This window comes from Tiliqua scincoides, chromosome 1 (assembly GCF_035046505.1).
Source record: "Tiliqua scincoides isolate rTilSci1 chromosome 1, rTilSci1.hap2, whole genome shotgun sequence".
Lineage (NCBI taxonomy): Eukaryota > Metazoa > Chordata > Lepidosauria > Squamata > Scincidae > Tiliqua > Tiliqua scincoides.
The window spans coordinates 176,301,343-176,310,554 of record NC_089821.1 but is presented as its reverse complement, the minus strand read 5'-3'; the positions used below and the strand labels follow the sequence as shown (position 1 = coordinate 176,310,554).

Below are 9,212 nucleotides of genomic sequence, written 5' to 3'. Positions count from 1 at the left end.
GCCATAGGCCCATCTAGTCCAGCTTCATGTAGCGGCCCACCAAATGCCCCAGGGAGCACTCCAGATAACAAGAGACCTGTATCCTGGTGCCCTCCCTTGCATCTGACATAGCCCATTTCTAAAAGGAGGTTGCACATACACATCATGGCTTGTAACCCATAATGGATTTTTCCTCCAGAAACTTGTCCAATCCCCTTTTAAAGGCATCCAGGCCAGATGCCGTCACCACATCCTGCAGCAAGGAGTTCCAAAGACCGACCACACGCTGAGTAAAGAAATATTTTCTTTTGTCTGTCCTAACTCTCCCAACACTCAATTTTAGTGGATGTCCCCTGGTTCTGGTGTTATGTGAGAGTGTAAAGAGCATCTCTCTATCCACTTTATCCTTCCCATGCATAATTTTGTATGTCTCAATCATGTCCCCCCTCAGGCGTCTCTTTTCTAGGCTGAAGAGGCCCAAACGCCGTAGCCTTTCCTCATAAGGAAGGTGCCCCAGCCCAGTAATCATCTTAGTCGCTTTCTTTTGCACCTTTTCCATTTCCACTATGTCCTTTTTGAGATGTGGCAACCAGAACAAGCCTCTTGGTTTGCCTGTTCCAGCGCAAGATAGGATTGCGCTGCATGACTACTTTAGAAAAAACAACAAAAAGTCCTATGACACCTTCAAGACTAACAAATATGTTTTATCTTAAGCGGCCATTTATACCATTGGAACAAGCAAATGTGACAGTGACAGCAAGTGTGACCAGGCCACCATTGCAAATTGACCCATGGCAGCGGGGGGGGGGGGCTTATTCCAAGGAGGCCTCAACATGCCAAGACTCCCCTCACGGGATATGGTGGACACTGCATTGTCAAGTGGGGAGTTAGGTAGGATTGGCTTTTTAGTCTTTACAATGACATAAGGTTTTCATTTGTATCAGTGTATCTATTGTCAAACATATTTTATCTAATTCTTTATCCCTCTTGGATTTTGCCTATCCCTTCCTAAGAGTTTGACATCCTCATCTTCTCTAGTCCACAGTTTGCTGCATTGCTTCTTCTTCTTCAGCTTCTTCTTCACCCACTCCTTCAGCTTTTAATTCAACAACCTAACTTTGCTTATGCTTTCCTTCAGAACCATAATGAAGTTGGATGAAGTTGTGTGGCACTGCATTGTACAGTTGGTTCTTTTGATACGTGAATTCGCCACCTACAAATACACTTATCTGCAAGGGACAGAATTGCCACCTACCCCTTGTTATCTGTGACTCTGTTCTAGTTATCCATGAACACTGTGCCAGTGCACTCAGGGGTGGGGGGCTCAGCGCAGCGACAAGCAGACAGGAGGGAGCAAGAGAGGCTGCAAGAGGAGGAGGAGAAGAGAGAGTAGCTTCGTCATGAGCAGAAGCCAGCACTGGCACTGTGCAGAAGGGAGAGGAAGAGACACCTATCCAGTATAAGGCCGATGGAGGGAGGGTTGCAGTAATCATGTCCAGCCAATTTTACTCGGTTTTTAAAGAAAATTATCTGGATTGGGTCAATTTTTCGCGTCAAATGGACATTAGTATTGGTCCGTGGAGAACTGTCACACACATTTGTGCCTGCTTCCAGACTTGCCCTCTTGGGCTTATCTTGGGGACTTCAGCTCAATCTTCACAACCCGGGTGATGATGAAAGGTTGACAATAAGAGGTCTCTGGAAGGCTACCTGAGAGCTGCTCTGGGGCTGGGGCAAGCCCAGGTAAAGAGACAAGAGACAGGTGGAGGAGGAGGACGGATGAAGGAACCCCTTTCCCATTGCTGAATTCTAAGACCTTGTTGGGCCAGCAACCTTCAACAAGTTTAGTGATAACCAGCACGGAGGAGAAAGCATCAGATGCTGGAGATGTTGATGAGCTCTCGTTATCACCCAGCCCCACAGACTTCAAGTTGAGATTCAGGTTTATAAAATACATAGAATGTATGGTGAAGATCCTAACCCCACTTATACCATAGGCTCCATGAATCAATATCCGTTATACACTAGGTTTTCCAGGAAACTAACCCTAGCGGATAATGAGAACTGAGTGTAACTACTTAAAAGTTTCCCCATATGCTACCAGTAATCATGTAGCTGGTCATCCACATGGGAGCAGCCTCCAATTGTATAACTATGTTTTTTTTTCCACTCAGCATTATATAAGACATGATTAGACAACAAGCCTATTGTTTATAACATGGTATAATACATTTTTAGTACATGTCCCTTGGTCCCTGTAGAACACTGCATCAGGCAAGACCTGAACACCACCAATTTCTTTATTCTCAAACTGTGTTACAGCTTTTTTCTCCTTTTTTTCCCCCCTTCCAGGTCCCTTTCTACTAGGGCTCTGCAGGGGCACACTTTTCAAAAACAAACTGGGAAGAAGTCACAACTTCAAGCATACAACAAGAAGGCATTCTAAAAAGCAAGTAAATGATACTTTTCTGGATGTGAATTTTAAATACACATAACTCAGAGCTACTGCCAAGGTCCTTGAGAAAAATATTACGTCCTGGAGAAAACTGACATTCATTGCCCCATTTGTGCAGGGTATGGTGCAGGGATAACCCAACTGTACATTTTTGTCCTATGGAGGAACCAGATGCATGCACATTCTCTATCCTGGGCTTAAAGCACTAGGAGATTGTATATGCCTATGCACAATTTACAGCTTCAGTGCTCTATCGCCAGTGAAGGATCTCCCATTCATTCAATGGGGCAAATACCCGAGGTGGGAGCCTTGCACACTTTAGGACCCCACAAAAACCTCTCTGAAGCTCCCGAAAGGGTTGGAAACTGTGCTCCCAGTTTTCCAGAAGCACAGTTTAAAGTGTTGGGAAACCTCAGAGAAGCTTCCCTGACACGTCCTGGAGTTGCATGAGGCTCCGTCGCACTCCAGGTAAATGAGGGAAGGGGTGGATTTGAACATGGGGGGCAGTAACATCCCATGGGGAGCATCATCGTGGACCTTTGCCCCAGGGCGCAGGGCTGGGGAGCTTCACCACTGTCTATCGCCTTGATTTTTAAGACCAGAAGGGGCGTGGGGGAGCAAACATATGCACATAAAACCTCTGGATGAAAGAGGTATAACTGAGCTACTCTTACTATATACCATGGCTTTCAAGGGCATCAACAGCCCACCACCCTATCCACCTTTCCCTCATGCACAAAAAGTAAAATCGTGCCATGCAGCATGAGATGGAGAAAGAGAGCATATCAATTTTTGGCACTCAAGCAGCCTATTGATTACTTTTAGTCTTACAAGCAAAATATATACAATGATATCACAGGCTACAACTGTGTACACATAGTACAACCGTGCAGACTGTAAATGTTGTATGACACTGAGCCATAAACAGAGTGCGAGTTGAAACTGAGTCCTGGGAACATTAACCTTTAAATCACATGCAATAGGCAGAGTTCAATTTGTGTGCAGTCAGTGTCTGAGTATACTACTGAGTCATGCCCAGGGTAAATGACCATACTTATTCATGAATAGTCCCACTGAAGTTTATGGAGAACTATTCATTGTGCTGTTTTAAGAATGTAGATGAATTCAATTCTGACATGGAAATTACTACAGTATAGTTATTGTACTAATTTACAAGATTTTATGCACTTTTGAATGTAATATGCATAAGATATTTGAAGATATTTTAACTAACAAAAAGCAGCATTTTTGTTCTAGACATTGCACCTGTAAAAGAGCTTCATTCAATTCACATCTGGTTCCTTTTTCCCCTTTTTCATTCTCATTTATTCTCTCAGTTGCTCTCCCTTTCAGCTTCTCTTAAAAAAAACTATGGGCAGCGCAATCCCAATGTTTGCAGGAACAGGGAGGCTGGCAGGTCTGCCCTGCATCCAGTGTGAGTTTCAGGCAGCAAGTAGCTCAGCCCAGGGCAAGGGGAAACACTCTATCCCAGGGAGAGCCGCAGCAGCCCCAATAGGTCTTCTCAAGAGGTGGTGCAGATCCAAGCTGCCCGGAGTCGTGCAGCACTATCCAGGAAGAGAGTCAGGATCCAGCACAAGTGTCGGGTTCTGGCACCACCATCACCCCACTCTCCCACCATCTGCCCACGGGCCCACCCACTGCCCACCCACCCTTTCCCCAAATGTCTCCTCTCCACCTCCTCCCTGCCTTCCCAATGCCCCCCCCCCCGATGATGCCAGCCGAGCTTGACCAGTGTGAATTTACCTTCTGTTGGCACAACAGAGGCTGACTGCAGCCTCCTTGGCCAGCGCAATATTGCTGCATATTAATCTATAGTGGCTTGCCCAAGAGGAAGGGAACAAATGTCCCCTTATCCCAAAGAGACTTTCAAAAATCCCCCACAGGATTCAGTGTAGCCCACACTAGCTCCACTGCATCGTCACATGGGGATTATTTAGGATTGGGCTGTAAATCCTGGAATTAAGTACTAGTCTGTCATTTACCCAGCATCCTAAATAGTGGCCTGGATTAAGGAATGGCTTAAATACAAACATTATAGTTGAGCTGCAGTTGACGTTTATAGAAAGATGCCTAGAATAGGAATCTGGAGCACTTAGGGCACAATCCTAACCAGGTCTACTCAGAAGTAAGTCCTAATTTGTTCAGTGGGGTTTACTCTCAGGAAAGTGTGGTTGGGATTGCAGCCAAAATCACTGGGGAAAAAAACCCACAAAAGAACCATTCATGTTCCAACTAAAAATGCATATATTATACAGGCCTTCAAAATTGAGGGTCAGAAAATTTTTTTCCCAAACTTTATGGTGGTTTGATATGAATTTGGGGTGCTGATTCCAAAAATGGCAGCCGTTTTGCCCTATCACGTCTAGTTTGGGAGATACAGTATAGCCTCTTTAGTGAATGGTTCAAGCAGCTTCGTTCAAGGAAGCAAAATGTGTGTTGGCCTGTGTTATCATCCTAATCCTTTTATGACCTAGTCAAACAAAGGGGCTCTTCAGTAAAATAAAAACTACATGCTCCTAAAGGAACTGAATCCCTGAAAAGTCAAGGGATAAAACAATTAAGAACAACAAGTAATATTTAGTCTGTTTAGGCTTTTAACACATGACTGTTGACAACTCCATGGGCTTCAGTGTTGTAACCCAATCGTCTCTTCGAGATGTTTTATTTTTAGAAATAATCACTTCCCTCCAGTCCACGGCTGTTAGACCAGCAGTTCTGCACAAGTGAAAACGGAAAGAGAACATTGCTGTGAACCAAAGAGCTATCAGCATATGCTTGGCCAGGCTGCTGCAAGCAGAACCAGCATTATCTGCCACTTCGCAACATCTTTCTTTCAGCCTTGCCATTTCCTTAATTAATACAATATTAGCCAATTAAATGAAGCCATTCCTCAGGCTGTTATCAGTCATAACTGAGCAGAAAGTAAACCTTACTTCTTTCATCATAATAACCCCCACATGTAATCTTCCCCTTTCCTGTACATGAGTAATTGCCTCCATATTTCAGGATATGCTACTTTTAAAAATCAAGGTTAATTGGAAGCTTTATGTGATGTTCTAAGTGTTCCTAAAGTCATTTTAATGCAATCAGAGTATTGTGAGCAATTTGTAAGGAAACAGTCTGAGACCCCTAGGGAAGCAAACACAGCATCATCTAGGCCAGGGTTTCTCAAACTGTTGGTCATGACCCACTTGATTGATCGCTAGCCAGTTGTTGGTAGGTCAAGAAGCTGCAACTGACAAACTGATAAGAGAGGAGCAAAATGCATTGATCCCTATGGAAAGTGAAACAGAGCCACACTGTGTGTTTACTCATGAATAGATGACCATGCCTTGGTCCATTGCAAAGTGCAGGCCTAAAGGAACCCAATGCCACCAGAATGGTCTCGATCAGATGAATGCAGCCCCCCAAAAACACCCGAGAAGGAAGTCCCTCCCTCCAAGCTGATGAATGTATTGAGCCTTACAGATAGCAAAACTAAGGCTGCATTCTTTTTTTAGCTAGAAGAATAGGGAGAAGTGACATTCTAGCATATTTCCAGCACAATTCTTGCAAGGTTAATTTAAAAACAGAAGTCAAATAGTGCTGAATGTGCTTTGGGGTGTTTTTGCAACGTTCAATAATCAACTGTTACCCTGTACATGCCCGATCTCGTTTGATCTCGGAAGCTAAGCAGGGTCAAGCCTGGTTAGTACTTGGATGGGAGACCGCCTGGGAATACTGGGTGCTGTAGGCTTATACCATAGTCTTTCGAGACTAAAGGTTGCCAACCAATAATTGCCTCCAGTCAATAAAGATACCTGAAAGTTATTTAAATCTGTATAATCCCTTTACAACTTCCAGAATGGATGGCTTCTTGTCTGCAAGTTCAAAACCCCCTCCTCCACCGTCTCCCCTACTTGCCGTACAAAATGGCCGCGGCCAGTTTTTTTCCTCGGAGCAGAGCATAGGATTACATTGCTAAATGGTGGCAGCTATCTTTCCTAGCTCCAAGCTCACTAGGAAAAATTCTAGAGTGGCTAGCACACTAGAACCTAAAAAAAAGAATGTGCCCCTAGTGTGCTAGGAGCTAAAAAGTAATCAGTTGTCTAGTGCTTCCAGCACTAGAAGGTTAAAAAAAAAGAATGCAACCTAAGCTATACGGTCGCATTTACTCATGAGTAAGCAACTGTGCCTTGGCAAAGGGAAGTGCAAGGCTACCAGAAGGGTCCCAATTCGATGAACATGGAGCTCAACCAATGCTCCAGAAGGCAGCCCCCCCCCCCCCCCATAGTTCAGTAAAAATAGGCTTAGGCTGGCAAGACTGTTTTCTTTTTTAGTCTCATAAAGCTAGGTGGGTCCTGATGGTACATAATTTTAAAAACTGGATTCCAGTGCTAAAAAGATTTGGGAACCACTGCTTTATTGGAAAGGGTTGTTGACTTTTACAGATGCCTCTTGTCTGTCCGTACCCAGCCGCCCTCACAGTGGAGCCGCATTTCCTCTCCTCATCACTCTGGGGTTTTAATGGAGTTAAGAGGGAAGTTTTGGATCTCAATCCAGCCCAAACCAAAAAAAAAAAAAAAGTGTTGTATTTAAAATTGCTTTTGTCCCAAATCACACTGAACTGGTTTAAGTATAAGAACTTAAATTGAACTGAACACTGGGTAGGGCTGAAATTCTTACAGTTTTTATTTTGGAGGAGGATTTGAGGGTTTTACAGGTAGACTACAGAGAGAATTCACTACATGGAACAGGGCTGGCTTCCCCCTCATCTCTCCTTATTTAATTATTTGTTTTACTTTAATTAATTATTTATAATTATTCAATTTAATTTAATTATTTATAGCCTGCCTATCTAGGGAAAATGGCACAACTTCAGTGCTTGCCATGGGCAATTTCAGTGCTTGCTGCATTCTCAGGAAAGTGCTTCCTACTTGATGATGTCACTTCTGGCCATGAGATCACTTCCAGGTTAATGACATCACTTCCAGTGGGTCCCGGACTGACTGTCATTCTGAAAAGTGGGTCCCAGTGCAAAACGTTTGAAAACCACTGATCTAGGCATTGAAAAAGGTAGCAGGGAGAGGGAATGAGAGAGAAGTAGGACTGTTCTGATGGGATGAAACAGAACCTAAAGGAAAATCCAGGAAGGAGTGATATTTGGTATGTTGTAGAGCAAAAGAGTATTTTAAAACAATGGGGTTCTTAGAAATGTAGCTATCCCTTGATATGGCCACTTCAGCTATTTCTCCTGGCATAAATAACTTCTGACTTCTCTAGTTTTTTTATGCTGAACTAAAAAACATTTTGCCTTTCAAAGCTGCATTCTTTGCAGTTTGGCTCTAAAACTTATGCTAGTTTTCAGCCATGTGTTATTGTAGATGAAAGAAATTGAGGAATGCCCATATAGTTGCTGTAATTGTGTATGATAATATGTTGCATGAATGTTGACATTCTTCATTTTTGACATTCACAGTCATATATAAATGTAAAGTGCCGATTGCATGGAAAGAGACTATTCTGCTTTCAATTCCATATATCTAATCATCCAATTAAGGATATGCTTCCTCCAGAATTCTGTAACTGCACACCTTCAGAGGGCAAGGGAAGGTTACGATAGGTTCATTAGGTAGTTTACCTTCCCTTTCTCCCAGGAGCTGAGATCAGCAAGTCTTCTGAAGCTTTTGCTGCCTTAAGAGTTTAGCAGAAAATCAGGAATGCAAGCTTACAGTTTTTACCACACTATAGCATCCTACAATATACCCTACAATATTCTCACTTTATACTTGTTATTAGTATTTCAAGTTCACTTAGACATTCTTCTTCATGTCTGACACTTTTACATCTAAAAACATGTCTTAGGCTTAATATGTAGATCAGGGGTGGCCAACCCATAGCATGCAATGTGCCACTTTTTATGTAGAGCAGTGTTTCTCAAACTGTGGGTCGGGACCCACTAGGTGGGTCATGAGCCAATTTCAGGTACGTCCCCATTCATTTCAATATTTTATTTTTAATATATTAGACTTGATGCTACCATTGTATGTGACTGCATTTGGGGAAATGTTACAGACCTGTACTTTTAACAGGCTACTATGTATATGCTTTTAACAATGATAGTAAATGGGACTTACTCCTGGGTAAGATTACAGCCTAGGATTGTTAAAAATTTTCCTGCTTCATGGTGTCACTTCTGGTCATGACATCATTTCTGGTGGGTCCTGACAGATTCTCATTCTAAAAAGTGTGTCCTGGTTCTAAAAGCTTGAGAACCACTGATAAAGAGAATCTTGAACATGATTCTCCACCTTAACATCGCTTTTTGGAATTACTACGGTAGCTAAATACAGCCTCCATATTCAAGGGAAATATATCTCAGAATGCCAGAAGGTACTGAGCAAGAAACAGAGGAGTGTTGCTGCTTTCCAAAGACACCTGATTAGGTGTCTCATTGATTGCTGATAAGGCCAGAAATGTGGCCTGCATTGACTTTTAGGCCGAGCAGGTCTTGTTCCAAGGTCCACAGAATGTGAGTTCCTTGCCCTTCTGCACAGCCCCCCTCTGCCTGCCCACCTTCTCATTCACAAAGATGATCTTAGCCAGGATATCTTTGCGGATGATTTTCCTGAAGAGGATATCTCCACCTGGGTGGGCCACCTGGGCTTTGCTGATCTCGTTGGCCATCTCTGTGCTGCCACAGGGCCCAATCCTGCCCAACATTCCAGTGCCGGTGTAGCAGCAATGCAACCTCAAGGAAAGGGAACAAACATTCCGT

The 9,212-nt window shown here is 43.3% G+C and overlaps 1 pseudogene; it reads left to right on the top strand.

The window, feature by feature from the left end:
* The first annotated feature begins 6,070 nt into the window (after positions 1–6,070).
* LOC136638207 (5S ribosomal RNA) lies at positions 6,071–6,191 on the top strand (annotated as a pseudogene).
* The last annotated feature ends 3,021 nt before the right edge of the window (positions 6,192–9,212 follow it).